Source organism: Calypte anna, chromosome 1, assembly GCF_003957555.1.
Source record: "Calypte anna isolate BGI_N300 chromosome 1, bCalAnn1_v1.p, whole genome shotgun sequence".
NCBI lineage: Eukaryota > Metazoa > Chordata > Aves > Apodiformes > Trochilidae > Calypte > Calypte anna.
The window spans coordinates 83176907-83204199 of NC_044244.1; the positions used below are offsets into that span (position 1 = coordinate 83176907).

Consider the following 27293-nt stretch of genomic DNA (forward strand, 5'->3'; position numbering starts at 1 on the left):
TGCCCTCATCCTGTCCTAGCTGCTGTTCCTCCAAGACAGGATCAACCTCTACTTAACAATCAAGAAGGTAAAGAAAAATGTGTAGAAGGTGACAGTGGAAATAGTGGAACTGAAGGGAAGGTCTCTGAGTGTCTCACCCCTGGGGAGGAGGGGAAGGGAGGAAAAGAAGAGACAACTGTAGGAGCAAATAAAGTCACCCTGCACAGACTCCCTGCACACAGTCCCCTCAAAAAGACCCTCTTCTACATCACTGACAGAGACCCACCTTTCCTTCTCCTTTTTCCATCCCACTACACCACGGCTACACTTCTTGCCTTACCTGCTCCACAGACGCCCTTGGCCAGTGCTGAGAGTTTGGCTTTACACAGTGTAACCAATAAAAAGCCAAAAATCTGGCTACAGTAAGTCACTCAATAGACTCCCACTGATTTTTCTGAGAATCACCTGGTCTCTCTCAGACTTTTTGCTCTTCGAAATTCATCTATTATTATATATCCATCTCTTCATGTCCTGAGATTGATCACTTCATGAGCATTCCTCCACTTAACTACTTTCAGAACTTGAAACCTATACTGGTGAGATATTCTTTTTTAAATCTGAACAATAATCTCATGAAAGATTTCCTACTGATACAATCCCTCCCTCTCTGAATCCTTCCATCACGTGGAGATCCTAGTACATGAATGAGAACTATTTGGAGAAATTCCAAGCCTAAAGGCTTGGACATTAAGCAACACAAGGCAATCGTTTTTTTGTTACATTGAAAATAAGGCCCAAGGTGGCTTCTTAAAGAAGCAAGGGAGGGAAGGAATATGGAAGAGAGAAAAGCCATTCCTAAAAGGAAACTTAAGCATTGGATTCCTGATTAATTTCAACACTCTGATTTGAAGAATTACTTAGTGCAAAGCTGTAGCTGAAAGGAAAGGGGAAAATTTATTTTCTGTGTATTGCATCTTCAAATATAGTATGGTGGCATGTGCTCTACTTTCCCTCCCCTGCCCCACTGCTTGCAGGTATTAACTGTGGGTGGAAAACAGCATTCTGTTTGCAATTCAAGTGCAGAAAAGCAAAATCAATAATGCAGAAAATCACTATTTTCTCTCTTAACCCAGAAACAGTATGAACCCTGGTTAATTTAAGCAGTCACATAAATATAATTTCTATTTGAAGCATATACTTAAGTCCTGCTCATTCAACAGTCATCCCAAGATGACTTTTGTGGAATGAGTTTTGCATTGAACTGGATCTGCTTAGTAAAATATTTCAGTCTGGTGTTTGAGGGAGAAAAGAGGAATCTGATCAATTGTTGCAAATGCCTCTGTAGCAAAATTGCTGCTGTATTCATTGCTTGTGCTATTTTCTAGTGAATTTTTTAAATTTCTGTAAGAGAATTGCTATGGAACAGAAGGCTGGACTTGAGAAAAGTCACAGGAATGTGTACACATTATTACATCTTTTGAAAGTAGCATGCTACATAGAATTTCTTAAACTGCATGAGAAAGCCCTGACATCCTGGAACTGACATTTGCAATTTCAAATACCAGCTTCCCAAGCATTATTAGTATCCTTGTAAATGTTTTAGTATCAAATTTGGGACTCATGTTGGACAAAACGATCCAGAAACTCTACATTATTTTTTCCCTTTTATTATTTCTTTTTCCAAAGTTCCAAGGGTGACAGCTGTGATATTTAAAGCTAAGAAATTGTAAATTGAAATATCATGTTTTGAAGTATTTACTACATTTAGTTATAATATATAAAAATTTCTCTCAGTTACAGTTCAATCTTCTTTACTGACATTGCTCTTCTTTTTGATTAAGATACCTATGATTCCTATCCTCTCTTACACAAAATACACAAATACATCTACAAAACTACAGCTTCCCTCCAAACACACCAAAATAGAGGGGAGAGGACATGAAAATTACTTATGACAGATGAGTCATATTAATATTTTGTTCTAAGCAGTGAGAAAAATGAGACACAAGGGGTAGGAATCAGAACAGATCAAAACCTTACTGATTCATGATCCAAAACCACAACTATCTATTGAGGTGCAAAATGTTCCTTTTTCAAATAAAATGTGAGAAAAACACAAAGAGTTTTGTACTGCAGATGCTGGCAGCACACAATGTTGCAATTAATTCTCAATATTTTGAGATGCTTGAGTCATAACCAAGACTTTAAGCAACACTAAGGTAAAAGCAGCTTTATATTCCTTCTCTTAAAAAAAAAAAAAAAAAAAAAAAGTTTGTCACATTGCTTCAGAAGTGGTGTGCCAAGTTTCTACCACTGACTGATAATAAAAACAGAAGAGAAGGATGTCATGATATCCTCTTGTCTCTTCTTTTTTCCAGCATCGTTAATGCAGAATCACTCAGATAGTACTCTCCTTGGGTTAATCAGATTTCTGTGCTTCTAAAAACATCCTGTGTATTCTGCCTTTAAAAAGAATCATTCTGATTGCCTTTTACAGGTACTTTACAGTAGTTTAAGTGCATGTGGCTAACTTAGTCTGGATATGAAGCATAATCTGGCTTCTTATGTAAAGGACAGTAAATAGAATTTGCTAGCAGCAGAGACCCTGTTCCTACCCACTCTCCATTGAAATCTGTCTTTTCCTCATATGACAGCAAAAGTTGCTGTTACCAGTCCATACCATGCTGGGCTGGTTTTATGCCACTTTTTTCATGCTGTGTAGGAGAGTTTAAATGTGGAAAATGAACAGGCAATTTATGGAAAATCAACACAAAAGTTTATAGATAAATTTCAAGAACTAAATGGGTGGTCTTAACCAGACAATTCCTGTGGACTTTATTTAGAGAAAGAAATAGTTAAATAATTAGCAACCCTTACAATGCTTTGAATACCTAGCTGTAAAGGTGTTCCCTTAAGCCCATAATATTTAGTTCTCCTTTTTCTCCGTTTTCAGGTTGCCTCATCATACCTGAGGAATTTTTCTATCTCTTAACTTGTTCTTATGACTTCTTCTAGAAGTATAGAATATATTTTCTATCATCCACTGAATGTCAGTAACATAATTTTTTAATATTTGACAACCAGAGGCTATTGGGGTGTAATTGCAGCTTGCTTTCAAATAGGCAAAACTGTGCTTTGTTTAGCCCATAAAAATTTTGTTTGCTAGGTAATCTGTGAGACACTTGTCTTGAGGTACACACAGACACTGGGTAATGGGAGGCCATATATGTGGTGATACTGGAACTATCACAAGATGTGTTTCTTGTTGATGGTGGCTTAAAACTGTGGTAAGCTTCTCAGGCTTTCCAGCCAAAACAATTACCACACAACCATCTCCCCAGAAAAAGTTTGTAGGAGCATGCTGAACTGCAATTAAAGAGTAGGTGACCGAGAGCCAAGATGATTATAATGAGCTATTATTGGTCCAGACAGAAATTCTGCCAGGCCCTCAGGACTGTGTGTTTCTCTCTGGTATGTTCCTACATCAAAAAATTGCTGGAATTTTAAATTTATGGTGAAATCTGAACTCTGTTAAGATTACTGAATTTCTGTCTTGAAATTTTTTCCTGATTGTAATACTTACAAGGATTTCTGGTGCCAGCCAAGACCAGCTTTTTCTGGGAGAGGTACCTGTAAAAGGAAATGGAAGGTATCAAGGGTATGGTGTAATCAGGTTATTTATGTGTGCCTCTTAATAAAAAAAAAAAAAAGTAAAGAAAAGTAAACTCTCCTGTTCCTTACTGCTGCCAATCTCAACAAACCAATTCTTTATCCATCCTGGAATTTTTATCAGCTTAGTCTCATGTTATGAGGAAAAATGAAGTGAAATGCACATTTTTTATATAATCTAATAAAATGTCAGAGCACCTAACTTGCTAATACAGTGTGCAATGACCCATGTGCTCTATTTACCACAGCTGAGGGTAGTGTACCTTACCCTCATTGGCGCCAGCTAATTCTAACTTCTGGATAACACATTGGAAAGGGTTTTTTCTAAACACCATCAACATAATAATGATGAAATATGAGAACAGAGAACAACCTTGGCTGTCATCTGTGTACCCTGCATGGGCAGAAACAAACAAACAGAATATTGGACACTCTACATCTTCCATCTTTGTCAAATGGAAAAACCTTAAAGGAGATAAAATTGACACACAGCTTCTATGTTGGCTTTGTGGAACCTCACATCATAAGGAAAAGACAGATTTTTTCTGTTCAAGTCTTTAGAGTGCTGTGTTGATAAAATAATTAAACAAGTATCTCATTTATATTTGAGAGTAATTCTTATATGTTGAGTTATGTACATGATTAGTTTCTTTGCTGAATCTGGGGCCTGAATTAAGCTGGTGGAAATGCCTCTCTATACTTAGCAGAGAGCAAAATATCCATCACAGAAGAACACATTTTTTTTTTTTAATCATACTTTTTCTCAAGTAAAATCAATGGAATTAAACATATTCAAACAGATGTGTGCCTTCTTTTCAGGCTGAAGAAGAAAGGAACATGGTCTACTACTATTAATCAAAAAGTAGAAATGTTATATTTGTATATTTTATCATAAATTAAAATACTTTCAGTTTTGTAGAGGAAAAAAGTACTGAGAATATGTTCAAAATGCCACCCTTGGAAGTAAAATGCCTCTGTGGACGGTACAGTATGACCTCTCCTTCATCCCCCTCAGGGATTCATGCTGTTTATTGTCCATTCCTTTTAAGGCAAGATTTTAGGAATTTCCCATTACAGGCAAGCAGGAGAATTCCTCTCCATGCTAATATTGTACCCGGTGATCTTATGCCAGTGCCTTATTTTGTCATCATTACAGTAGTACCTAAATATTCACATATTTATCTTCACAGTACCTTGTCAGGTAGGAAAAAGGGGCTGCTCCTACTTTGTCACTGGAATGAAGCCAAATCCTTTCCCCAGGGTTGGCCTGGAGGTGTGTAAGGGATACAGGGCATATCAAGGAGGGGTTCCCTGCCTCAGTGTTGTGCCTTCAGTGGGTCAGCCTTCCTTCCTACAGTAATATGAAGCTTTATCCAGGACTAGCAGCACAAATGCAGACTATGTGTTTTAAGAAATGATGACAAGTCCCACCTCTTGAACTGTGTTTCACTTGGGATATGTCCTGTGATCTTAGCCAGATCTCATGTTCCCCTGCCCCTTGCCTCCCTTAACTCCAAAAAACCAGCCTGAAATGTTCCAAGCGATGCTTTATTTTTATCTTAATTATGTCATTAGGTAACTAAAACTTACAGTACACACTGTGTTTCTTTCTACCAGGCTTCAAATTTCTATTCCAAAATTTCATCACTTGATGTGATTACATAGGTGGTATTTATACCTGTACCAGACTCTCAGCTGTGCTGTTATACAAATTACAGGCTTTAAAGAGACAGCAGTTACAACACCAGATGTGTGACAAGTCAGAAATGATGCTCAGATGTCATGCAAGAATAATGACATAAACATTTCAAATGTAATTTAATATTTTAATTAATAAAATGGACTGGTGAAAATGGGGACATGAACTAAGGACTTAACACAGTAAGAGTACAAGCACTGCAAGATACAGTAAGTGCTTTCATTTAGCTGACATATACAGACAGTCTAGAAACAGAAAGAACATTTGAATGAAAACATAACTAGGCAGAGATTCTGGAAATAATTCAGCTGCAAAACCCCACAAAGTCCAGAATTTTATGAATTCCTGGGACTATTCCATAAAGAGATGTATTAATGCTAATTCTAAGGTAAGATAGCTCCTCTGAGTTGGACAGAAAGATTCTGTTGATAAGAAAGTTTCTAACCATAATCCTGACATGCCTGAACTTAGGAAAGCGTGTAGAAAGTACAGATCTTGAATAAAGGAGTGTAAGACATGGGCAACATTCTGGCCAGTAGATTTGAAATATTCTTCTCAGGTATAAATCAGATTTATCATATTATATTAATTAAGAACAAATTCATAATTACGTTAGCAAACTGATTTCATTTTACATTTTCATATGTGTAGAATTGAGTCTAATGACAGCCTTTTCTGGAGGTGGAAAGAAGGATTTTGATAAAGTGGGACAGACTGGCTATACCTGAATTTTTCTTCATACTGTAGGTACTGTAGAATTTCTCTGTTCTGAAGTTCACACTGCAATAAGTACTAAAATCAAATTTCTTTGCATATGGGAGAACAAGTCTGGGAGTTAACCCCTCTTTCTTTTATCTTTCATTTTTAAATCTGAATGAATTTGAAACTGTAAGCTACACCAGCTATAAAACCATTTTCTAGGTGTGTTTCACCTTTCATCCAGATTGCATCACAGTGGTACCATAGAGTTTTCTATACAGCTGCAACTTCTAAGATGGATCTACCATTACCTGTATATAATTCTGATGTTATGTGTGGTAGAAAATAAATCTGTCCTCTTTCCATGGCTTAAACTACTGAGAATTTAGTAGATTTAAATACCTTCACCAGTATTAGGAGTCATATCACATGGCATGGGGAGATGGGGAATTTCTAGGGACTTAAATATTGATTTCTTGTGGGATTATCTCAGATAAGGTATTCCGAACTGATAGTTTGAACCTATATGGAAGCACAGAGTTAAACAGAATCATTGCCTTTTGGAAACTGGAAAAATACCAGCCCCCTTCCCCCTCAAAAACTGATGAATGCAAATGAAAATATAAAATTATCTTCCACAGCAGCTGGTTAATGCATTTAGTTTCTTAGGCAATAATAGTACTAGGTTGACTGAGGTAAGTTTTAGGTCTGGCAAACATTAAAAAGATTATTCGAAATTAGCAGGATAGCTGGCAGGTTTAGTAGATACTGTATTTGGTTCTGATAACAGTAAAGCAAAATACATGGTTATTTTATTTTAAAATTGGACTAGGATAGGATGAGCTCCAATGAAGGAAGATGGGTGAAATTGCAAATCTGACTGATAGATACAACTGTGTTCCTTTGATCAAAACTAGCAACAGAATTTGAGAGTTATTAATGTCCTATTTATATATCACTATTTCCAGGTGAAATTTTATTGGGGAAAGAAGAATCAAATTTCTGAGTATAACGCATGACTCTGATAAAGCATGGGGGAAATCAGATATTCTCTGGCTCCCAAAAATGACAGGAGAAGACAAATCATTCATTATCCTAAGCCAAGCATTTATTTGGTATGAGAGATAGAAAGATATCCCTGTGGGTTGCTTTTTCCCAAAGATGAAATCTTCATTAGTCAGATATATGCATTCTTGCAGAGGTTACCAGTTCAGTGAACATAAATGTCTCTGGCAGAGGATGTGTAGTGTGCTTTTAAGAATCCATGCATCACCTGCATGATAGACCCTATTCTGAGACTGAAACAGAAGACAGGGGGGAATTGGGACAGGAGATGTAAAGATATGTAATCAGCCTATCTTTGGCTGCCTAGGTGCATGTGAATAACAGTCTGATTTGACAATGGATCCACCTTCTACCGAAATCATATCAGCCGGCAGGTAGATCTTTTAACAGCTCTGTGCTAGTATCTCTCCATCTTGAAAATGATTGTAGTCACATTTAGGTACCCCAGAGTGGAAGCAGGAAGAGCTTAATTAACGAGCACTCACTGAAAGCTTTTGGGTAGAAAGCTGTGCTAAATGTCCAAAACATTTGTTAAAATTGTTCTTTCTGTACCCAGATGCTTTGCTCACATGTTTGCAACACTCCAATACTGAATCACAGTATTGGACAATTCACCAAATAAGAAGCTCAACAGTGTAAACAATAGTTCTAATTGGCAGGGTGTTTTGGAAGTTCCACTCATCTTAAGGCTTTACTGCAAATCTTTGGGCGTAGAGCATACATATTGGCTTTGATTTATGATTCTATGAGCTCCAAAGCCACTAAAGAACAGAGAGCTAGTGTCTGGAACTGAGCCGGGAATTCATTCCAGCAGCATGCAGTCTCATTTGGGCAGATGTGACAGCCTCCATCTTGGACTGAAAGCTCAGTTGAGCCAGCAGAAAATACATTTTTAATATGCTGGATAATAAGGCATATGCAGTTATTTGGAACTACTGGCCAAGGCACATGCTGACAGTTGGCATTAAAGGCAATGGCACCTGACAGGCACATTGCAGGGGGAGAGGCAAAATCTGATCCTTGTTGAAGTGAATTTTTGCCATGGACTTCATACATGCCAGCATTTCTTTTGCAATAATTAATGATAGATATGTGTATGTACAAGGCTATGGGCAGTTTGTGAAACTTTTATACACAGGCCTATGTCCATAATGTAAAATAAGATGGATGCTGAGATATCAAAGGAATTTAATTAGCATAATGAACAGCAGGAAAAAAATATAGATCACACCTTGTATTAAAAATGTATTGATTCCAGAGTTTGATATCATCATTTTCTCCCGAGAGCATTCACTTCTCCAGGCTTAAAAACCCCATCTCTCTCAGGCTGTCTTCATAGGCCTTCATATTGCCTTTAGGTTCTCTCTTTCTGGTCAAAGATGCAGAGATGCTTGAGAAACTACAGTGACTGCTCTACTTCTACTAAAATCTTGGCTGTGGGGGAACTCAGTGACTTACAAAGTACTTCTGTTTTGGTGACTAAAGAATGAAAATGTACGTTCACATGATGAATGGAAACTGAATTGATTCTGAAAATTTCTTTCAGAATAGCTGTTGTAAAATGATCCCATCCCTACAGTGAATGTACTGGACTAGATAATCTGTGTTGCTGTGATTCCTCAGGAAATGAAGCAGCTGCTGTTCCACCACCACAAATAAATGCATGGCCGATAAATTCAACAGTCCACTTTCAGAGAAAAGGTTGTGAGTTAATCTACTGGTGTTTAGGAAAATGTAATGTGGTGGTGCAGTCCATAAAAAGGGACAGAAGAACCCTGTGGCTATCTAATTGTAAGAGTAATTATAAACAAGTGTCACTTAACAACATGCATTACATTGCACCTATGGGTAACACAGTTCCACCTGCTCTTATCTGATGCAATCACATCACATGGCATAATGTCTTTTCAGTTTCAATAAGTACACTGTTTATTTTTTTCCTTCTTTATTGTATTTTCTCCCTAAATCTACCTCTAGATCCTGTAATACTCTTAACATATCTGCAAATCTACTACAGTAGCTACTTTATTTAAATAACAAGACTCTCTCTTTACTGAGGAATTAAGCAACCTTTGTTGGCAGCAGTTTGGTAGGGTGCTTAATTCTGAAAAGGTTGTGCAAAACCCAGGCTAAACTATTGAAAGAATGTTTCAAAAAGATCAGAACTGAAGGTCTGTTCTGTTGCAAAGCAAATAAACTCGCATTACCTCTTCAAAGCAGACCTCATTTTTCAATGGCTCTGAGGCAGCTGTTGCTTTCTCAGCAGAAATGCTTGTGAATGTTTGAATTAGTCCTTTGACTTTTTTTCAGTACATGAAATGGTATCAGCAGAAAGCTCTGTGGTCTACATGGCCAAGAAAGCATTCTGCAATGTTTGAAGTAAGTTTCTCTTTACAGCAAAAAGCTATCAGTATTGCTGACACTGATTTTGTGGCAGATATTAGAATTTAGGGACTTAGGCTCAACAGTAGCCTACTAAGTTGAAAATCCTTGATAAACAGGGCTTTCAGAAGGGACAAATCAGCCATGTCATGTCTCATCTCGTCTCATCTCATCTCATCTCATCTCATCTCATCTCATCTCATCTCATCTCATCTCATCTCATCTCATCTCTCATCTATCTCATGTCTTCTCTTTGGAACCTATTAGGAAAAAAAAATCTATTGATTTTCCCATGCTATGATAATTCTTGGGATCAGAGCTCCTAGCATCCACTGTTAACCTTGTGAGACATTTCTCTGAAATGCTGCACATTTGCTCTTGGCACCTGTGACAATGCAGTTCTGCAAAAACACATCTTCAAAGCATAAGGTCAGCTAACTTAAAGGATGTGCACAATATACTTAGAAGCATGCAAGAAATCTGTCCTGTATTGACATTTGACGAGGTACAGTCTCCTACCTGTCACCAGCAACTTGTTATGTTGCAACAAGGTGTCAGATCACCAAGGAAAAAAAATAAATATAGACTCTCTAAAGGTCGTAAAGGTAAGAACGTATATAGGTTTCTGTGGCCTATGCAGTGCAGGTGAAGGTAGACAAATGGGGAGGCAAAGATGAACAAGAAGGGCACTTAAAAAGCCAAGAGATTATCACAGAAGCTAAACGACACAGTTGGCTAAGATGCAATGTAGAGGAGAGTGCTGCAAAAAACATCTGCACCAGGCAAAGAGAAAAAGAAAAGACCAATGGGGCAAGAAGATGAAATTGGAAAATACTGGAAGCATCATGCCCGAAGGTAAAAAAAGAGACACTTCTGCAAAAAGTATTAGAAAGTTATATGGGGCGATTACCCCTATTTGGCCTAAGTGATCTGTTTAGAGGTTTTCATTTCTATGTCCTACACATCGATTCTGTTGCTTCTCTCAGCCTGAGCAATTATGATAATTATTTAATCTTGGTGCCTCTTGTGGAGGAATTTGGAAAGCCATAACATGAGGCACGAGCTCAGCACTGGGCGTAGCCAAGAACTTCTTTGCTCAGAGGCATCAGGAGCACCATCTGACCCCCACTCAGTCACTGGACAAGCCAGTGAATCAAAAGGATAACAACAAATGTATGTGAGGTTGGGAACAGCCCACTGGAAGGAGCATTAGCAGCTAAGACTGCTGTTTTCCAGTCAGGGTTTAAGAACAGTTGGAAGTGGGTATCACTTCATTTGGGAGCATGGTGAGGTACACCACAGCTGGACAAAATGAAGTGATGTCTCTGATCTCCACAAAATGAAGTGCCTATCACAGCCAGTTCTGAACAAATGTTGTTTAGATCTGGAGAACCATTAGCTTACAGCCACAAGACTTTCCAGGTTAAGTATGGATAAACGTTACTAGCATTTAGACTAAGGAAAACAAAGGAAAATGGGAAGAATCGTTTGCCTCAAGGTTCCCACCGAGTCACTGGCAGTGCCAAGCTTTAGGTCTCATGATTTCCTGCTCAGCTCTGTGTAGAGGCAAGTATTTGTGCAGAGATGTTAGCATCCCCATCTCATTCCTACTGGTGGCAGAAGTCCAGTTCATGTCAATTCATATTTAATTTCATAACTTGGCTTATGTCTCAACTATACATGAAGTAATAAATTATCCTTTTATTTTGTTCATTCTGTTCTAAAAAGCTGACTCAAACTTTATGTTTAATATAAAGTGTGAGTAAAAGACTGCATATAAATACCAGCTTAGTAGGCATGCAAAAAGGTCTCAGCTTTTTAATTTTCCAAGAATTTGGGTAAATTCCTTTTTTTCTTGATACACTGATCAGTCTTTCATTACCAATGTTCACATAAAGAGAATGCATACAGATAATGTATCATTAATGAGTAGTGCTACAGATGGTGAGAAGGATGATTAGAGGGATGGAACACCTTTCCTGTGAAGACAGGTTGAGAGAGTTGGGGTTGTTCAGCCTGGAAAAGAGAAGGCTCTGGGGAGACCTTATAGTGGCCTTCCAGTACTTGAAGGGGCTACAGGAAAGCTGGGGAGGGATTTTATGCAAGGATGTGTAGAGATAGGGCTAGGAGTAATGGCTTTAAACTAAAACAGGGTAGATTTAGACTAGATATTTTTAAGATTTTTTTTTCTACAATAAGGGTGATGAAACAGGTTGCTCAGAGAGGTGGCAGAAGACCCATCCCTGGAAACATTCAAAGTCAGGCTGGGAAACATTCAAGGCCAGGTTGGATGAGGCTCTGAGCAACTTGATCCATTTGAAGATCTTAGATAACTTCTAAAAGCCCCGTCCAACCTGAACCATTCTATGATTCTATTCTGTGATTATACTAAGATATACATAATTTTTAAGATGGAGCAATTTGGAATGCTTATATCACGCCTAGTTTCCCATGAGTTTAGTTTAAATGAAAAGAGAATCCGTAAACTTGGGGTCTCTTTACCAATAATTCCCTAAAAATGAAAGCATCCCTTTGACTGGTGGTTCCAGATACTAGGGAGTTAAGCTGGGTATCCTTGGTTTAAAGCTGTTAATGTCTATCTCATCTGCTCTCTCCTATCATTTTCAATTTGTCAACAGTGTGTAGTAATATGTTTGATCCATTAGAAGTAAAAAAAGGATGGTGGAAGCAAGTAAATATGTCAGTTAAACCCCACAAGTATGAAATCACCTCAATTTATTTGTCTGGTAAAAATTGGGTGAACTGAGGCCAGCTTGATTCACCACCAAAATGTGGATCTGGAACTGACACTGAATTTGCAGATGTGCTTAAGAGAAATCCCTTGAGTTTTGAAATAATCAGCTTTAAGGAGAGGCAGGAAAAATGTAGACAGCATTGTTAAGCAGACTGAAGTTAATCAGTTACTGTCATTACTACTGAAATCAGTCTCATTTTGACATCATGTTGATTTTTTAATTATTTTGTCTAAATAAAGATGAAATTATTTTTAAAAATTCACTTAGATTACACAAATCCAGGACATTTCTGAACAGTCCTCTTGCTTATAAACAACAAAAGGAAGTGATATCATACATGAGATTAATAGTGAAGTTCCTGTGTATGCAAAAATTTTAATTTTAGAGCGTTCAGGGAAGAATGGGGTATGAACACTCAAAGAACAGCAGTTGGAGTGAAGCATACTGAAAATACCAAGTATGTATTAAAAACACCAAGCATGTAGTTACATGCTGTGCTTGCAGAAGGGACTCTTCTACTGTAAATTGGGGCTTTTGGAAATGACCATTTAAACAATGCTGTAGTGAAAAAAAGAGGACAATGTCTCTTTTTCTTGCTCATTTGTATATGTAGGCTGTCATCCAAAGCTGTCAAAGGAAAAGCCCTCTTAGCAAAGCTTTTCCAGGTGTTTTCTGTTCTGAAGTTCACATACAGGCTGATTTAGAGGTGCAGTGACTACAACTAAATTACTAATGTTCAAATTAATTTACGCTTCTGATCTCAGGTATTCAGTTGAGCCACAGAGCATCTTCTAGGTCATTCAGATCTGCATCAGCAGAGTAATGTACTTTACATGTCAACACAGACTAACTTATCTGGCTCGTACTTTCTCTTGGAATGCAAGATTTAATAGATGCCATTTTAATACTTGGCTTTCATTTAAAGACCCATCTGCTGATGCCTGATGGAAACACTTTTAAACACTCCATTTAGAGATAATTTTGCTCATATGTTATAGATTTTTTCTGTTCCTCTTTCTCCGGTTTAAATCAGCAGGAAAAAGAAGAATTTTGCCTTATTAAGATTTCATTCTTTTCTTCTATTAGTGTCTCTAAAGTGCTGTAACTTCCAGAGGAATAAATGGTGCTATCACAAACTGCAACCTGGTTTTTAAAAGCAGCGATCATTTATGTCTCATTCCTCACTGTTCTTTTTTACATCAACTCTAGTATTATACCTGATACAAATGATGACAGCATACCTAAGTTTTGAAAAATGTCTATTTCCCCATTTGAGACATTTTCAGGTAATCTCATTCTCAGAAATTTGTGGTCAGCATTTGGTGAAGGTTGGCCTTGCTGCAGTGTCCCCAGTTGGGCACTTGGAAAGCCAAATATTGAACATCACTCTCTCCTTTGAATGTGCATTCCAATCATCTGGTATGTGGGGAAATTGAAGCAGCTAAATATGTGCCCATAGACTATGAATGACTGATTGCAAGATCAAAATTGGAGGACAATTTTATAAATAATTACTTCTCATTCAAAACAAAAATAAATTACAATTTGAGAACTGAAATCAACCTAAATAAAAGATCTTCGAGGAACTCTGTAAATAAAGTTCTGTTTAACAAATGCAATCACTGTTACCAAGATTGTCATAAATGGTCATGAATTATGGCAATTAGCCAACAGAAAAATACTGTCTTGAGTTACAAAAGTTTGTGAAAGCTCTGATGGGTAAAGGGATATCTCTGCTTTTGCCAGGGTGAAGCCTAAAACATATGAGAAGGAAAGAACTACTTGCTGCAAAACAGAAAGAAAAGAGTCAAATCGTAACCAAACAAGGTACAGGTAGAGTGTCTGGGCCTTTTGCTTTTCTAACAACTCCTCTAAAAGTTCTTCCGTTATTCACAGTGCTGCCTATCATGTTAGGAAAATAATTATTTGTGTCCTGAGGTTCAAGTTGAATATTCGAAAAAATTTTTTTACTGTAAGGGTGACAGAGCCCTGGAACAGGCTGCCCAGGGGGGTCGTGGAGTCTCCTTCACTGGAGGCATTCAAAACCCGCCTGGACACGTTCCTATGCGAAGTGCTCTAGGTGGCCCTGCTCTGGCAGGGGCGGTTGTACTAGATGATCTTTCGAGGTCCCTTCCAACCCCAAGGATTCTATGATTCTATGATTCTGAGGTATGTTAAAAAGAACTTTGGATATTTAACCCATTGAGTGGGAAAAACAAAACTTGGGAAGCTTAAAAAATTATCACAGAGGAACAAGAAACACCAGCTATGGGTGCTGTTGCATTTGTCAGTCATCAGGTGGACTCATCTCAGCAAACTCAAGCTGATGTTGAATTGATATCACATGTTGTTAATCAAAATGGTCCTTTTATGTGTATCCCAAACAGTGCTGGTCTTCAGCCTTCAAAATGACTGTTTACTTCACATTTTCAAAATAATTTAAACAGATACCTAGAGCTTAACCAAGGAGCATTGGCCAACATTTTCCAAATGTCATTGCCTATAGCACCTTTTCAGAGTCTCAAAACTTCATAGAGATTTGGAGAAAGAATTGTTGATGCTCAGCATTTTGTGGCTAAGTATGACTTTAAGCACCTTAGTATAGACACTCAGTATTTATATGTTGGGGTTAGGGACCAGGTGTTACACCACCAAGCTACAGAGTTTCTATTATATGCCTACAAGCAAGGAGAATGTTCAGGATATGTTCATGGCCTGTTATAATTATGATGACAGTAATACTTCATGGACATGTTGTATGTGGATAAATCTAGTTTTCCTTGCAGATATTTCTCATTCTGGCTGTCTTCTGAGGAAGTTTTAGCTGTTAATTACCTGTCAGGAATGAGTTCATGCATAAGGACACAGGTCCTCCATGCATGAGTTCCTCTGTGGTGGCAGGAGTGACTTGCAGTCCCTCTGCCCTCTGCCTGCTGATTTGGAAAAGTTCTTGTTTTAGAACCACAGGTGTTGTGCAAATGAATTTGGTGCAGGGGTCAGCATGAAAGTTACTTGATTTTTTTCACTTTACTTTCCTTTGACTGAAAAAAAAGTAATAAATTAAAATCCATGTCTGCCATGGAAACTTAAAGCAAATCACTAATACCCATGTGTATCCTGGGATCAGCTCTTTACCACTTGAACTGTGCCAGAATCAGGATGTACAAGGGGTCAGTTTGCTAAAGGTCAGCTCTGGATTAACTGTTTTATAGAACAGCATTAAGCAACAAACTTTCCTACTGAGTCATTATGGAAGAAGTGATGCTAAGTGAAGGGGAGGGCTTGACTTTACACTTGATGTCTGAAGCCATGAGAGTTCAGGATTTTTCAATGTGAAAAATACAGAGTTTATGTAAGTGAGACTAACTTCCAGGATTCAAGCACGTTCTTAGATAGGAGTGCAAAGATAAGACAATATTGATTACAAAATGTTACTTCATTCAGATTTCAAAGTCTGCCTCTCTTCTTGGACAGGTCTTGATTTCTTTTTTTTTTTTTTTTTTTTATTTTCCTACAAAATTGTCTTTGATAAAGAGCATCCTCTCAAAGTTACAAAATAAGAATAAGCACCTTGCAACAGCCTTTCTTGAGACATAAGTTCTTATTTTCATTGGTTCTTACTTTCCCTCAACTTTGTATTTCGAACTCTTAAATTTGTTAGCCTTTTATCTTCTACCAGTCAAATGACCTTACCACAGGAAAAAGTTCTAGAACTCATCTATGAAGTTTAGGTCCTTCCACTCATAGGTAGCATCTCAGTAGTGGCTTTCAGGATCACAGTTTCAGCCAAAAGTGTGCGTGTTGCAGCTAAGGCTCAGTATATTCTCTGACAGTGAAAAGAACAGCTTTTTGTAAGATAACCTGAGACTTTCACAATGTCCATGTGTATACATTTATATATCCCTATATTTAAAAAATAAAATCAAAGTTAATTATCTCTTCTTTTTGTCGAGAAGGAAAACATGTTTACTGCAGCATGGTATGGGCAGATACCACAAACTAGCCAAAGCACTGGAAGTTGACTTCCTAGCTTTCCTAGTAATTTCCCTATGTGCATATGCTTGCAATTGGCACATGTGCATCTTGCGTGGAACTGAGCCTAAATTCACTCTGATTTGTCTTTAGAGATATTTTTCGGCTATTTTCCAGGAGATTGTAGAAGCTCATTTGGTTATGAACCAGTTTTAAAAGTATTTAATGACTCTGAACTTTTACAGTATTTGAAAAACACTAGAGAGTTGTTCTTAACACTGAATGTAACAACAAAACCAGCCCATGACAAGCAAATATGCAGGAAGCAACATTTAGTATTGAGGTGATAGAAAGCACTTGCTAACTCCTTCCTTGCAAACCTAAGCCTTTGCAATGAGGTACACCTGGTCTCAATTAACCCAGCTGATTTTCTGTGGCAGGTTATTGCCATCCCCCTGGTCTTAAAGGGGTTCAGAAGCTTGCAGGAGGATTGCTTGATCCTTTGTGCTGCGTTTTTGTGTCAATACATTTTCATCTAAAGGATTTGGGTTCATTTTGTTTTGTTTCTTTCCTGTTTCTAAGCGCAAAAATCCCATAGCCTCCTGAGGAATTCTGGCTCTTAACAAAAAATAACATATCTGAAAATTTGCCACAGTGTAACAAGAACTTTTTTCCCCTCACTATGGGTTTTTGTGGCTTTCTCTTCCTTATTGGTAGAGCCAAGGAGCCACAGTCTTAGAGCGACCATTTTGGAGCTGGCTGCAGCTTCCTATGCCTCCTTCTTCCAAGTGGTAAGTGTTCTTGATTCCCTATGTATTTTTATACCTTCTTTTTCCCTCTGCCACTTTCAAAGAGGCAAAGAGAATGGAAATATGAGTTTCTGAACCAGAACAAATGCTGAGGCTTTTGAAGTGGGTTTGTATTTGTTTTTTCAGTGTAAGTCTTCTGGGGGGAAAAAAAATGAGTATACGTACACATGTGTGCATATATGTACATAAATGGTTTTGAAAATTTGTAGTGATAATATTTTCTGCATAGTTTGGAAAAAAATCCACTAACTTGGAAAATATTTTCTTTAATACTTGGATATATATACTGTATCTCTGTGCCTAAGAAATGAACTTCCTTAGTTATTAGGAAGTTAGCTGTGTATAAAAAAAAAGGAGTGAAAAATCAATTTTTTTTGTATTAGTTAAAAAATGTCTTCACAGCTTTCTGAAATTATTTTTTAAAAGTGAGGATGGTTAAAACACTCTGCATTTTATTTAGGCCCCTAAGTTCTGGATTTTTGTTTTGGGGAAGGAGGCAGGGAGAGCACTTAATCATTTCTGAATTCAGTTGCCAACTTTTCACTCTACCATGCATAAATATGCTTTTTCTCTACCTTGTATCTGTTAATAAAATGAAGGCAGAGATATTACAAAGGTATTGCTCCCCATCTCCTGCAATCAAGGGACTCCAGTAGTATTTTACATATTGCCTAGTAAATCTGCTTATGACATTAATTTCAGGATGGCTTGAAATAACCCTAAAAATATGAAATAAATGTAACCTGAGTGCATTAGGTTTTGAAGAGATCAGAACAGTAGCTTTGAAAATTATCAACAGCTTTATAAATTTCAATGGCATATTAACCTCACAAAGATTACCTGTGCCACCTCTGAAGTTAATCGTAGAAGATGGAGCACAGGGAGCTAAACCTATTTTTCTTACTTGATATTTTGGTCTCTTCTCAGGGCTGGGAAGTAAAGTAGCTTGTGCCCCTACTCCAAGGGGTCTATCTTGTCTAGCTATGGGCAAAGTAATCTACCTGGTGTTCCCCATGTTCTTCTGGGCTATAGATATGAGCTCACAAAACATGAAGTGCCACATTGCATCAAAGACTTCTGAAATGCACTGATTTTATGCCACCTGCCCCCGTCCTTTTCTCACTGGGATTTGATGTCAACATACACCATGCTGAAGACTAAACCATTCATAATTATGAGCATAATTCCCTATTTCTGTAATATTGCTATATGGACTGAGATCGTGCTCTTGACAACAACCTCATGAGGGAAAGCACTAGTTGATACTTTGGAAGGTGTCTGTACCTGATGCTGTTAATTTTAAGCAAAGCTCCTTTTTTAGAAATAAGTAGGAGTGTTATCTGAAGGCAAAGTGGTTAACTAGGCTCTCTGAATTGTTTCCACATTTTAGTAAAAGTATAAGGACTCAAGACAAATGTTTGAAAGTTACAAAGCCTGAAATGTGTCGGCAGTGGATGTAGTTTAGATTCCTAGCCACAGTAGTAAAACAGAAGGGACTCTTACACTGAGTTCTAAGAAGTAAGTAGTGCTTTAAGAGGCAATACTCTGTATGACAGCCTGAAGATGACTTCACCTTTTTCCTTCAGTCCAGCTAAAGTTTTTGGCAATTATTTGTTTATTTCTAAGTTTGTGGACTTAAACATTTTAAAACTTGTTTTATCATTCTATAAGGCATTCTATTACTAACTCATTTCTTCCTCACATGCACAAGTGGAACTGAATAAATATAATAAATCATGGAATCTAGTAATTTAATAATAGTAAATATAGTACATTGCATGATAAGCTTCCAGGTCTTACTACCTTTACTGCACTTTTCTAGTAAGTCTTTGGCAACAGCATATGATTCCTTTGCCTGCTCTTTCAGGTAACTTCAGTACACAGCCATCTTGCTGGTCAGCTGCATGATACTGGTATCTTCCTTTCTGAAGGATATGTGTAGCCTAGAATGCCTGCTCTGTTTTTGTGTCATCTTGTTTATTCCAAAACCAAAGTACTTGAAGTTATCCTGTAGATTAAAGGTGCAGGATGAAAACCAAATGACTAGTAGAAAGGATTCATTCTGCTCTTAAAAAGGCAAAATATCAGGCTGTTCTCCTTCCACAAATTCTATGTTTGTTTTCCCATCAAACTCGTACCCAAGAAATATGTGCCTCTGATTTGCTATGGTAAGGATGGAGACAATATTCAAAGGACTTTGCATATAAATGACAGAATCTCTGTTGAAGAAGAGTGAGCTGTGGAAGGACCCAGTTTCTAGCTCATGCACCACTGAACAAATACTGAAGAGAAGGGGAATAATTGCCATTCCCACTAACCTTTTAGTGATTCATGTGTGCCACTAAGGAAGGATGCTGGATGCAGACAGTACATAGGAGGGGAAGCTGGATGGGAACATGAGTAGTTCAACATTGTAGGAACAGTGTGGTGCATTGTATATGTTGGATAAGCCACATTCAGTGGTATTCTTAACATGGCAACCTATGTTTTTATTCTGCTACCCTGGTAAGTCTGTCTCTCTGGTTAGGTTTGTTTGGTTTTTCTCATACCCCTGCCCACATCTGACTAGCTGACAGAATAGTCAAGTAGTAGGAAAAAAAACAACCCTCAAACATTCCAGAAATGCTCATCTAAATTCTTTTACTGTCCTCAGGCTTCTTTGCTCAAGTTCTAAACAACAAACGTATTTGGTGGATGTGTTCTTTGTAGCAGCCAGTTCCAGCTGAAAGCAGTCTTTTAAACCTGTAATGGTGGCTTCTGGCCCTTCAGCTGAGCATTCCCTTACTGAATAAAGAAGAAAATATCTTGAAATAAATGTATGCCATTAAGACTGCTCAGATTTTGAACAACAAATATCACAAACAACTAACAGTGAACATGCTGAAAACCGAACCTTAGGTAAGATTATGATTGCAAATTTGATTACGTTTTGTTAAGATTAGCAGGTAACAATCTGGCACATATGAAGGGAAAATTATCTTCCACTTTCTTTCTAGCTGGGATTTTTTAAATTATCATATTTTATCGTAGTGTTTTCTCAGAATGTAGCAGGCCTATATAAAAATTTTGGAAATAAGCATTCAGATAACTTAAACAGGTAAACTTTGAATGCTTTTCCTTTCCCCATAGGACACAAATTTCTGTAGGTCACTATCCTTTTAATCAAGGAAAGATGAAACCTGAGTAAAAACTAGATTAAATAGTGAACTGAAGTTCTCCCATCATGCTCAAAACCTATGTAACATCCCCTTGGATAAAAACTTAATTCAGTTTGTGAGCACATCATGTCAGCAAAAGGTAGTTTCAAAATGGAATATCAACTGCTAACCCTGACTGCTTTTTCAACCTAGTCTATTCCTAAAGCTTTCCCCCTTAAGACCAGCCTGTCTCTAACAGCCTTTCTCATCTCATCTTTGCTCAGTCTACCCTAAACAGAAAAATATCTGCTTTTTAATGAAAGTTACCTTTAGATGACACCCCAACAGCTGTAGTCTGAGTTAGCCAACAAAAGAGAATCCTGGTGTAATTTACATGACAGGACAATGAAAAAGGATACAGGTAAGTGTATTTTTAATGCTGTGCAAATCACCCTGAAGGGGAATGATTGCTAGCCTTGAATTACATGCTCACTGTTGGTATTCAGCATCATTAGTTTAAACTGGGTCCTTAAGGGATAGCCTCATAAAGAAGATATACCCAATCATTATTCTAAAACATGAAACTGTCCTGTGATAATGAAAACAAAACAAAAACCAACAAAGAAAAAACCCAAAATCAAAAAAACCCCCACAAAACAAAACCAACACCACACATGTTTGGCAGATCTGGTGTCAAAGAATGTAAGAGCAAACTCCCAAACTGTCTTGTCTTGTTGTATTTCCACTGAGGTTTTCTTCCTACCTCAATCAATAATAAGGGAGCAGCACTGGATCCCAAATGGTTCCTTTACTGTATCACCCAAGTAGGTTTTCCAGGTTGCTATGTTAGCAGCAAGATGATTGAATTTTGATTTCTTCTAGATTTGCATTCTTTACTTTCCTGAGGCCAAACTGAATGACTAACAGATGAGTCTTGTCTGCTTTTCCTTCTGTGAGGATGCCAAGTTTCTTCTCTACCCACTGCCTGCCCACTGATTTTCAGGAACTTGTGCAAGGATGTAATTTTCTTTTAAACTGTAGACTTCAGTCAAGATGAGTTTCAAATCTCCCAGCAAGCTCAAAAGTTGTTGGAGGGAGGAATAGATGGAGAGACAAGGAAACATCATACTAAGATAAGCATTGCTTTCTAGAAAAAGAGAAATGCAAGGCCTGCCAGTAGTACTTCTCAAAAATAATCTTGTCTACAACAGCATTAGACTTCTGGGATGTGAAGTCCAGCAATCCATGTAGAAGGCTGAAAACACTAGGAATGGCACTAGTGAACACACCAGGCTCAGGCAAAGTAGTATATGAAAGATCCTCCTTTAGCATATTTGGTAGGATGGTGAGGAATTGTGTATCTTGCTGTTGGAAATGTGTGTATACTGTTTGGAATCACACCTATATGTAAAAGCATTCCAGATCTTCAGAGGTAGCAAAACTTTTGTTATGTAGTCCAGAGGATATATCTTTTAACTTTTTTTCTCTAAGGTAAGCTCTTGGTTGAGCTTGTATACACTATACAGTGATTTAGCACTTTTTTAAAACATTGGGTTCTTTTAACATATTGATGTAATTACAGAAGCATATGTGTATCACTTATTCCTTTAAGCCTTTCCACTGAATTGAAATACTTAGCATTTCTGCAGCCAACCATAAGATCACTTTAACACTGCATATATGAGGGTTATTGCAATAAATCAGATGACTTGTTGGATGTCTTGCCTTTCGTTTCTGCTTCAAAAGAAATTTCTAGTGACTTCAAAAATGTGTCAGTATAGCCTTGCAAACAGCAGTTTTCTATTAATATGTTTTTACAAAGGTTACTTCAGGTGAGGATTATTTTGGTCCTGTTTCTCATTCAGCCTCTACAAGCTAGGAGACCCCTGCCTTGAGGTAGAGGAGAAAAGGCAATGTGTTTTGTGACAAGGATGATGTCCAAACACAAAATATTTAAACTAAGGGAATGTATTTAGGGGAACAAGAGATGAGACTTTCAGAGACAAATACTGCCAGTAAGTTACTTGTAGGACCTGGCTTACTCCTCTGCTTTACAAAGGCACTGGACTGTGACTTGCTACACCACTCTTACCCTGGCCAAAATGTAAGGATGAAGTGAAAAGTTGGAATCACCAGGGAAAGATGGTCAACCCCAAGTGCCTCAACTTTGACAAATAAGTTGCAGTTCATGACTTATTGTAAGCTTTTCTCCAATCTCCTTTTGTGTTTGTATATGAATGTATAATGATTACATCTGGCCAAGTAAAACCCCTGTAGATGTATGATGATACCAGTAAAACTGTGGGTTTAAAACTCTCCACCTTTGCTGCTGTAAATATATAAGCATGAACACACTGCAGTGAATTAGACCCTTTCAATTCTAATTTCATACCAGGGAAAGCTGGTATAATGCTACTTATCTTGTAAGACTAAAGCACTGGTATATGCTCATTATATTTGAGAGGAGCTCCAAGACCCGAAGTAAATGTGAAGGGCTATTCATCAGCTAAAGGCTGAAAGGGCAAAGTCCTTTATTCAGCTGAATACAGGACAAGAACATGGATCAATTCTGTTGCTTTTTGCCTTTATCGTGGATGTAACATCAAAAGAATTGATTTTTTTTCTCCCCACTTTATTACCCAAAAAAACCCCCCAAAAAACCTCCTGAACGTGGACTAGGAGTGATTACAAACAGATCTATGAACAAGTCTGCTAGCTCAGTGTTTATTTCTCAGTATCTTACTATTATTGCATTTTTAGCCATTTATCTTTTTCTTTTCCAAGATGTGAGTCACTAAAGTATGTTTCCTAGCTGTACTGCAGTCTTTGTGGTACAAAACAGAAACAGAACATGTCTGGATTTTACTTCAAACTTCATCTCATAAACATTGTGCAAAGACCCCATGTAAACACCCTAACTGAATTAGCATTTAAACTCTCTCTAGATTCATCTTTTAACAAATTTAGGATCTTACAGATGCCAATAAATCAATCTATTTCATGAGCAGAGCAAAATGAAGTCTGAGTATAAATAAATAAATGCTAGCACTTTAAAATGTTAATATTCATAGAAAACTGTGAATTGTGCCACACCAAAAATGGTGTGAAAAACGTTGTCTAATTTGTACCTGTCCCACTCTGAAGAAGACATTTGCCTCCTCTCAGGGAGCACCTGTCAAATTGGGAGCTGTGCTGTCCCTTTTTTGTCTCTATTTATCATAGGAAATAACCTCAGTATCTGGTAACAGTGTTTTGTTTTAAATGCAAAGGTACTTGTCCTTACTTTCAAGGGTGGGTTGTAACATTGACAGGTTTGTGAATCATATTGGCATCTGATGGACTAGAGGGTCTGGTTTAGAATATAAAGCCCTTTAGCTCAGAGGCTGCTTTCTCATTATACATTTAAAATGCCATAAAGAATTATTGATCCATGAGAGAGAAGTCATGTATTATTTGTTTTGAAATGTTTCCTAGAATTCAATGCATTTAAATTATCTCCTTCATGGAATATACTACATTTGTGTATGCACAAAAAGTATGTATGTTCCCTTCATTGCCTCTTGTAAGCAGCAGTGGAGGTAGAATGACAAACTTTTTCCCTTTCTGAAGACTTTTTTTTCTTTTGTCTGGGCAAGGAAGTGACTCAAAATAAACATGTGTTGACTAGTCCAGAGACCTGTGAAATTAGTCAGAAATCAGGTAAATTAGATAAGGAATCAATGGCAGGAAAGAAATTACAAAATAAGAAAGTCTTCCTGTTGCTGCTTAGCTATGTTTGAATATTGGAATTTTCCATTAGATGCTCATAAGAAAATCAGAATCTTAATTCCCCTACCAAACCAAAAAACCAAATGTGGATTATCACATACAAATAGTTTGAGACACTTTAGAAATGTCCAGTAGTTCTTACCCTGGAGGTGGGAACCTGCTTTATGAAACCATATGTCCTATATCCTGCATACGTAACTGTAAAATATTGATCTGATATCATAGGATAAACCCATGACAGTTCAAAAAGGAAGGAAAGAAAGATGATAACTTAGTTATGAGAAACTAGGTTTGGAGTTCTGGTCTGTTTGCTTTTACTTCTTTATGCTTTTTAGAGAATTCACATTGCAAAATATTCTTAGAGAAAGTAGTGCATCTGATAAATACAACATGACAAACACTCAAGTGGATTGTTTGTCTCAAGCAGACAACACACAGAACACCATGCAATCAAGCACACGGGTATCTGGGGAAATCACAGAGACTGATTATGTTAAACTAAATACCATTGCTCATATCCAAATCATTTAGTATTTTTGCTACCCACTGTGCAAACTTTGTTAGATTAACAAAAGCAGACACAAAATTGAGGTCTCCCTTCTCTGTCAAAACAGCTACAGGGTTTCTTTCTTTTGGTGAAACTCTGGAGAGCATGAATGAGCAGAAATGGAAACAGCACTCAGCAGCTGTACTGCAGGTTTTTTTTAGAGACTGTAATGTGGCTGACAGAGCTTAAGTGTCAGATCTGACAGAGAAGGGAGACCAGGTGTTAGACTATGTTTGTTTTGTGTGGGAGTTAAAAGGTCACTGGATTTTTTTGTTAGAGCACTTGGCTATGACCTCCACAATCAAAACTTGACCTCTGCTCCTCACAGTTAGGTGCCCTCATCAATCATTTGACACCCAAACAGTGAGAGTGCTTTGTGTTGCTATAGATGAGAGCTGTGGCCTTAGCAGCATCGCTAAAACACCTGAGGAAGCAGTTTGGGCTGAGCTGGTGCTGCCCAAAACACAGTACAGACAACAGTGAGGTTTTCATCAGCTTTCACAGCCTCTCCTGCTTGCCACAAACTGCACTTCCAGCGAGTTGATTTCGGTGATGTAGTGCAGCTCAAAAAGCCAGGATGAGGCAGCAGCTAAGAAGTAAATTGCATGGAATATCAACTGAAGCTTAAATGGAAATGGTTTCTATCAAGCCAGCTTCTCTTGGCAGACACATACAAACAACTGCTGGGCCACGGAGGCTTTCAATTGCTCTGTTCAGTGTAAAGTCCTCAAGCCTTATTAATTAAAGAAGGTGGTTTGCATACATGTGAATACAGAATCATGAAGTTCCTGACACTGCTCACAACTGAATTAGAAGGCACTTGTCTTGCAAGTGTTCTGGCTGGTGAACAGGTATTGTTTTGCTCACTGGGAAGGGAGCGAACCAGTTCATAACCTGGCTCTGCAGTGAGTCTTCCTAGAAACGATAAAATTACATTAGAGAGAAGTAATTTTAGATGTGGAAAAAAAATATAATACTACAGTTTGTTATATTCACTTGGTTTCATCCTCTTCACTGGACTGTTTCAAGGCAATGCCATCAATAGGCCTGGAAGCTGTTGCAAAATACATGTTAAGACACCTGGCATGCTTATTATTAGAAATTTGTATTTAGGAAGCATTTTTCCATTTTTTCAAAGTAGTATCTTAGGCTGTGTATTTCTCTGTCCCAGCTAGAGAAGGAAGCGCCATCCCTTTCCAAAGGCAAACAGGAAATATAGCTCAAGAAAATGTTCCTTGTGTGTTCTAAGAAATGATAGGTTGGCTCATTAAACGAGCCTCATCTATTTTGGATGTGATAGGGTGCAAATCACAGCTAGTTTTACACAGTTTTATATTGCCCTCTGTTTTATACCTGCAGAACTCCGATCATGGTGCATTAGAGTGCGTGTGGTATCTTTATTTTCGGCTTTTGATTTGTCTTTTTTTCTGATTAGGAATTCCTAAATGAGGAGATACATGAGTTATTTGATTTTTGCAAGAAGAAGGGACCAGAACTAGGAAAAAAAAGAAGCTTTTGTTGTTTGTCGGTAAGAGTGGAAGTTGTATGAGCACCCCCAAGCCCTCTTCTTTCCAATTTTATGCACTGCACAGAGTCTCAGACAACAAGTATATCTGACTGTGTTGGTGTTTATTGAGGGGAAAAAGCCCTCTAACCTGATTTCACTCCCATCTGAATTTTCAGGGGAACAGTGCCTCTCTTAGTAAGTTTTCTGATTGACTGTGCATTTGACTGAATAGATAAAATTATTACAGACTTGCTCTAAGGAAGAAGGTATTTTTTTTTATATTTCCCAGACAGTCTGGATGATTCAATAGAAAGTATTTCTACTTTTAAACTTACAACAAAGCACTGCTGACAGAGAATATTAAGTGGATCTTAAAGACCTTGTGGTATTATTATGCTACCTTTACCCTGAAGCTATCTCAGGAGGCTTTCCCAAACTTCAATCCTACCCATAAACATAACCTTCAACACAAGTGTTTCGTTTTTCTTTCCTTAACTGCCTGTCAGGGTGTAGGTTAAAACTTAGTTTAGGATACCTTGTCATTTGATGTCAGAAACACTCTGTGCCATGCATGAAGCTTGCCCCACTCAAATGGGACAACTTTTTCAGTGTCTTCCCAGGCACTGCCTTTCCACAGTTTAGTGGGAAAGAATTCCTGGAAAGTTACATTTACTGGCAAATGAAGCAGGACAGATGTGCCCACTGGGCCTTTACTGCCCCTGCCAGGGAGCGTATCACCAAAAGCAGGAATCATTGCATACTGGTGTGACCAATGGTTTACTGTGTTGCTCATTTTTTAATGCTTCTATGTTGGGCAACAAGTATATATTTTTCTACTTATGTCACAATTGAAAAATCCTTTTTTGTAAGGTTAACGCATCTTAAAAACCATAAATTGGCTGTCAATTGATGACAATGCAGTTTGCTGTAGTTCAAGGCAAACATCTTGCATTCCATAGGACTTTTGTTCTGGGGTTTTTTGTGTTTTCTTTTTTTCTTCCGATCTGAATCTTTTAAGTTCTTTAACATGCAATTTTTAGCATGGTTTTTTACTTCAGGTTTTCTTGTCTTTCACTTATTAGCTTTCACTCCTCAAATTAATGCTGCTGAGCTAAGCAGCATCCAAGACAATTACAGCAGAAGAGGAAAAGGAAGATACTGACTTAGCTCTCACTCTTACTGAAATACAGTACTGATGCACCTCTTCTTGATGCACTTTTCTTTCTAAAGGAGATGCAAAAGATTTATTAAAATTGCATTGCCTTGTATAAGTTACAATTGATAGATACTTTCCAAATTTGCAC

General features: G+C 37.7%; 1 protein-coding gene across 2 annotated transcripts in view; it reads right to left on the reverse strand.

Moving 5' to 3' along the window:
• The window catches only part of COL8A1 (collagen type VIII alpha 1 chain), an 88993-nt gene that overhangs the window by 36425 nt on the left and 25275 nt on the right, over nucleotides 1-27293 (reverse strand). The window contains exon 1 of one of the 2 annotated variants that reach the window (XM_008502626.2): nucleotides 3563-3611. The exons of the other annotated variant lie outside the window; for it this stretch is intronic. The gene's annotated coding sequence lies outside the window, so the exon portion shown is untranslated. Of the gene's footprint in view, nucleotides 1-3562; nucleotides 3612-27293 lie in introns of those variants that run through there. 2 annotated transcript variants of the gene reach the window in all.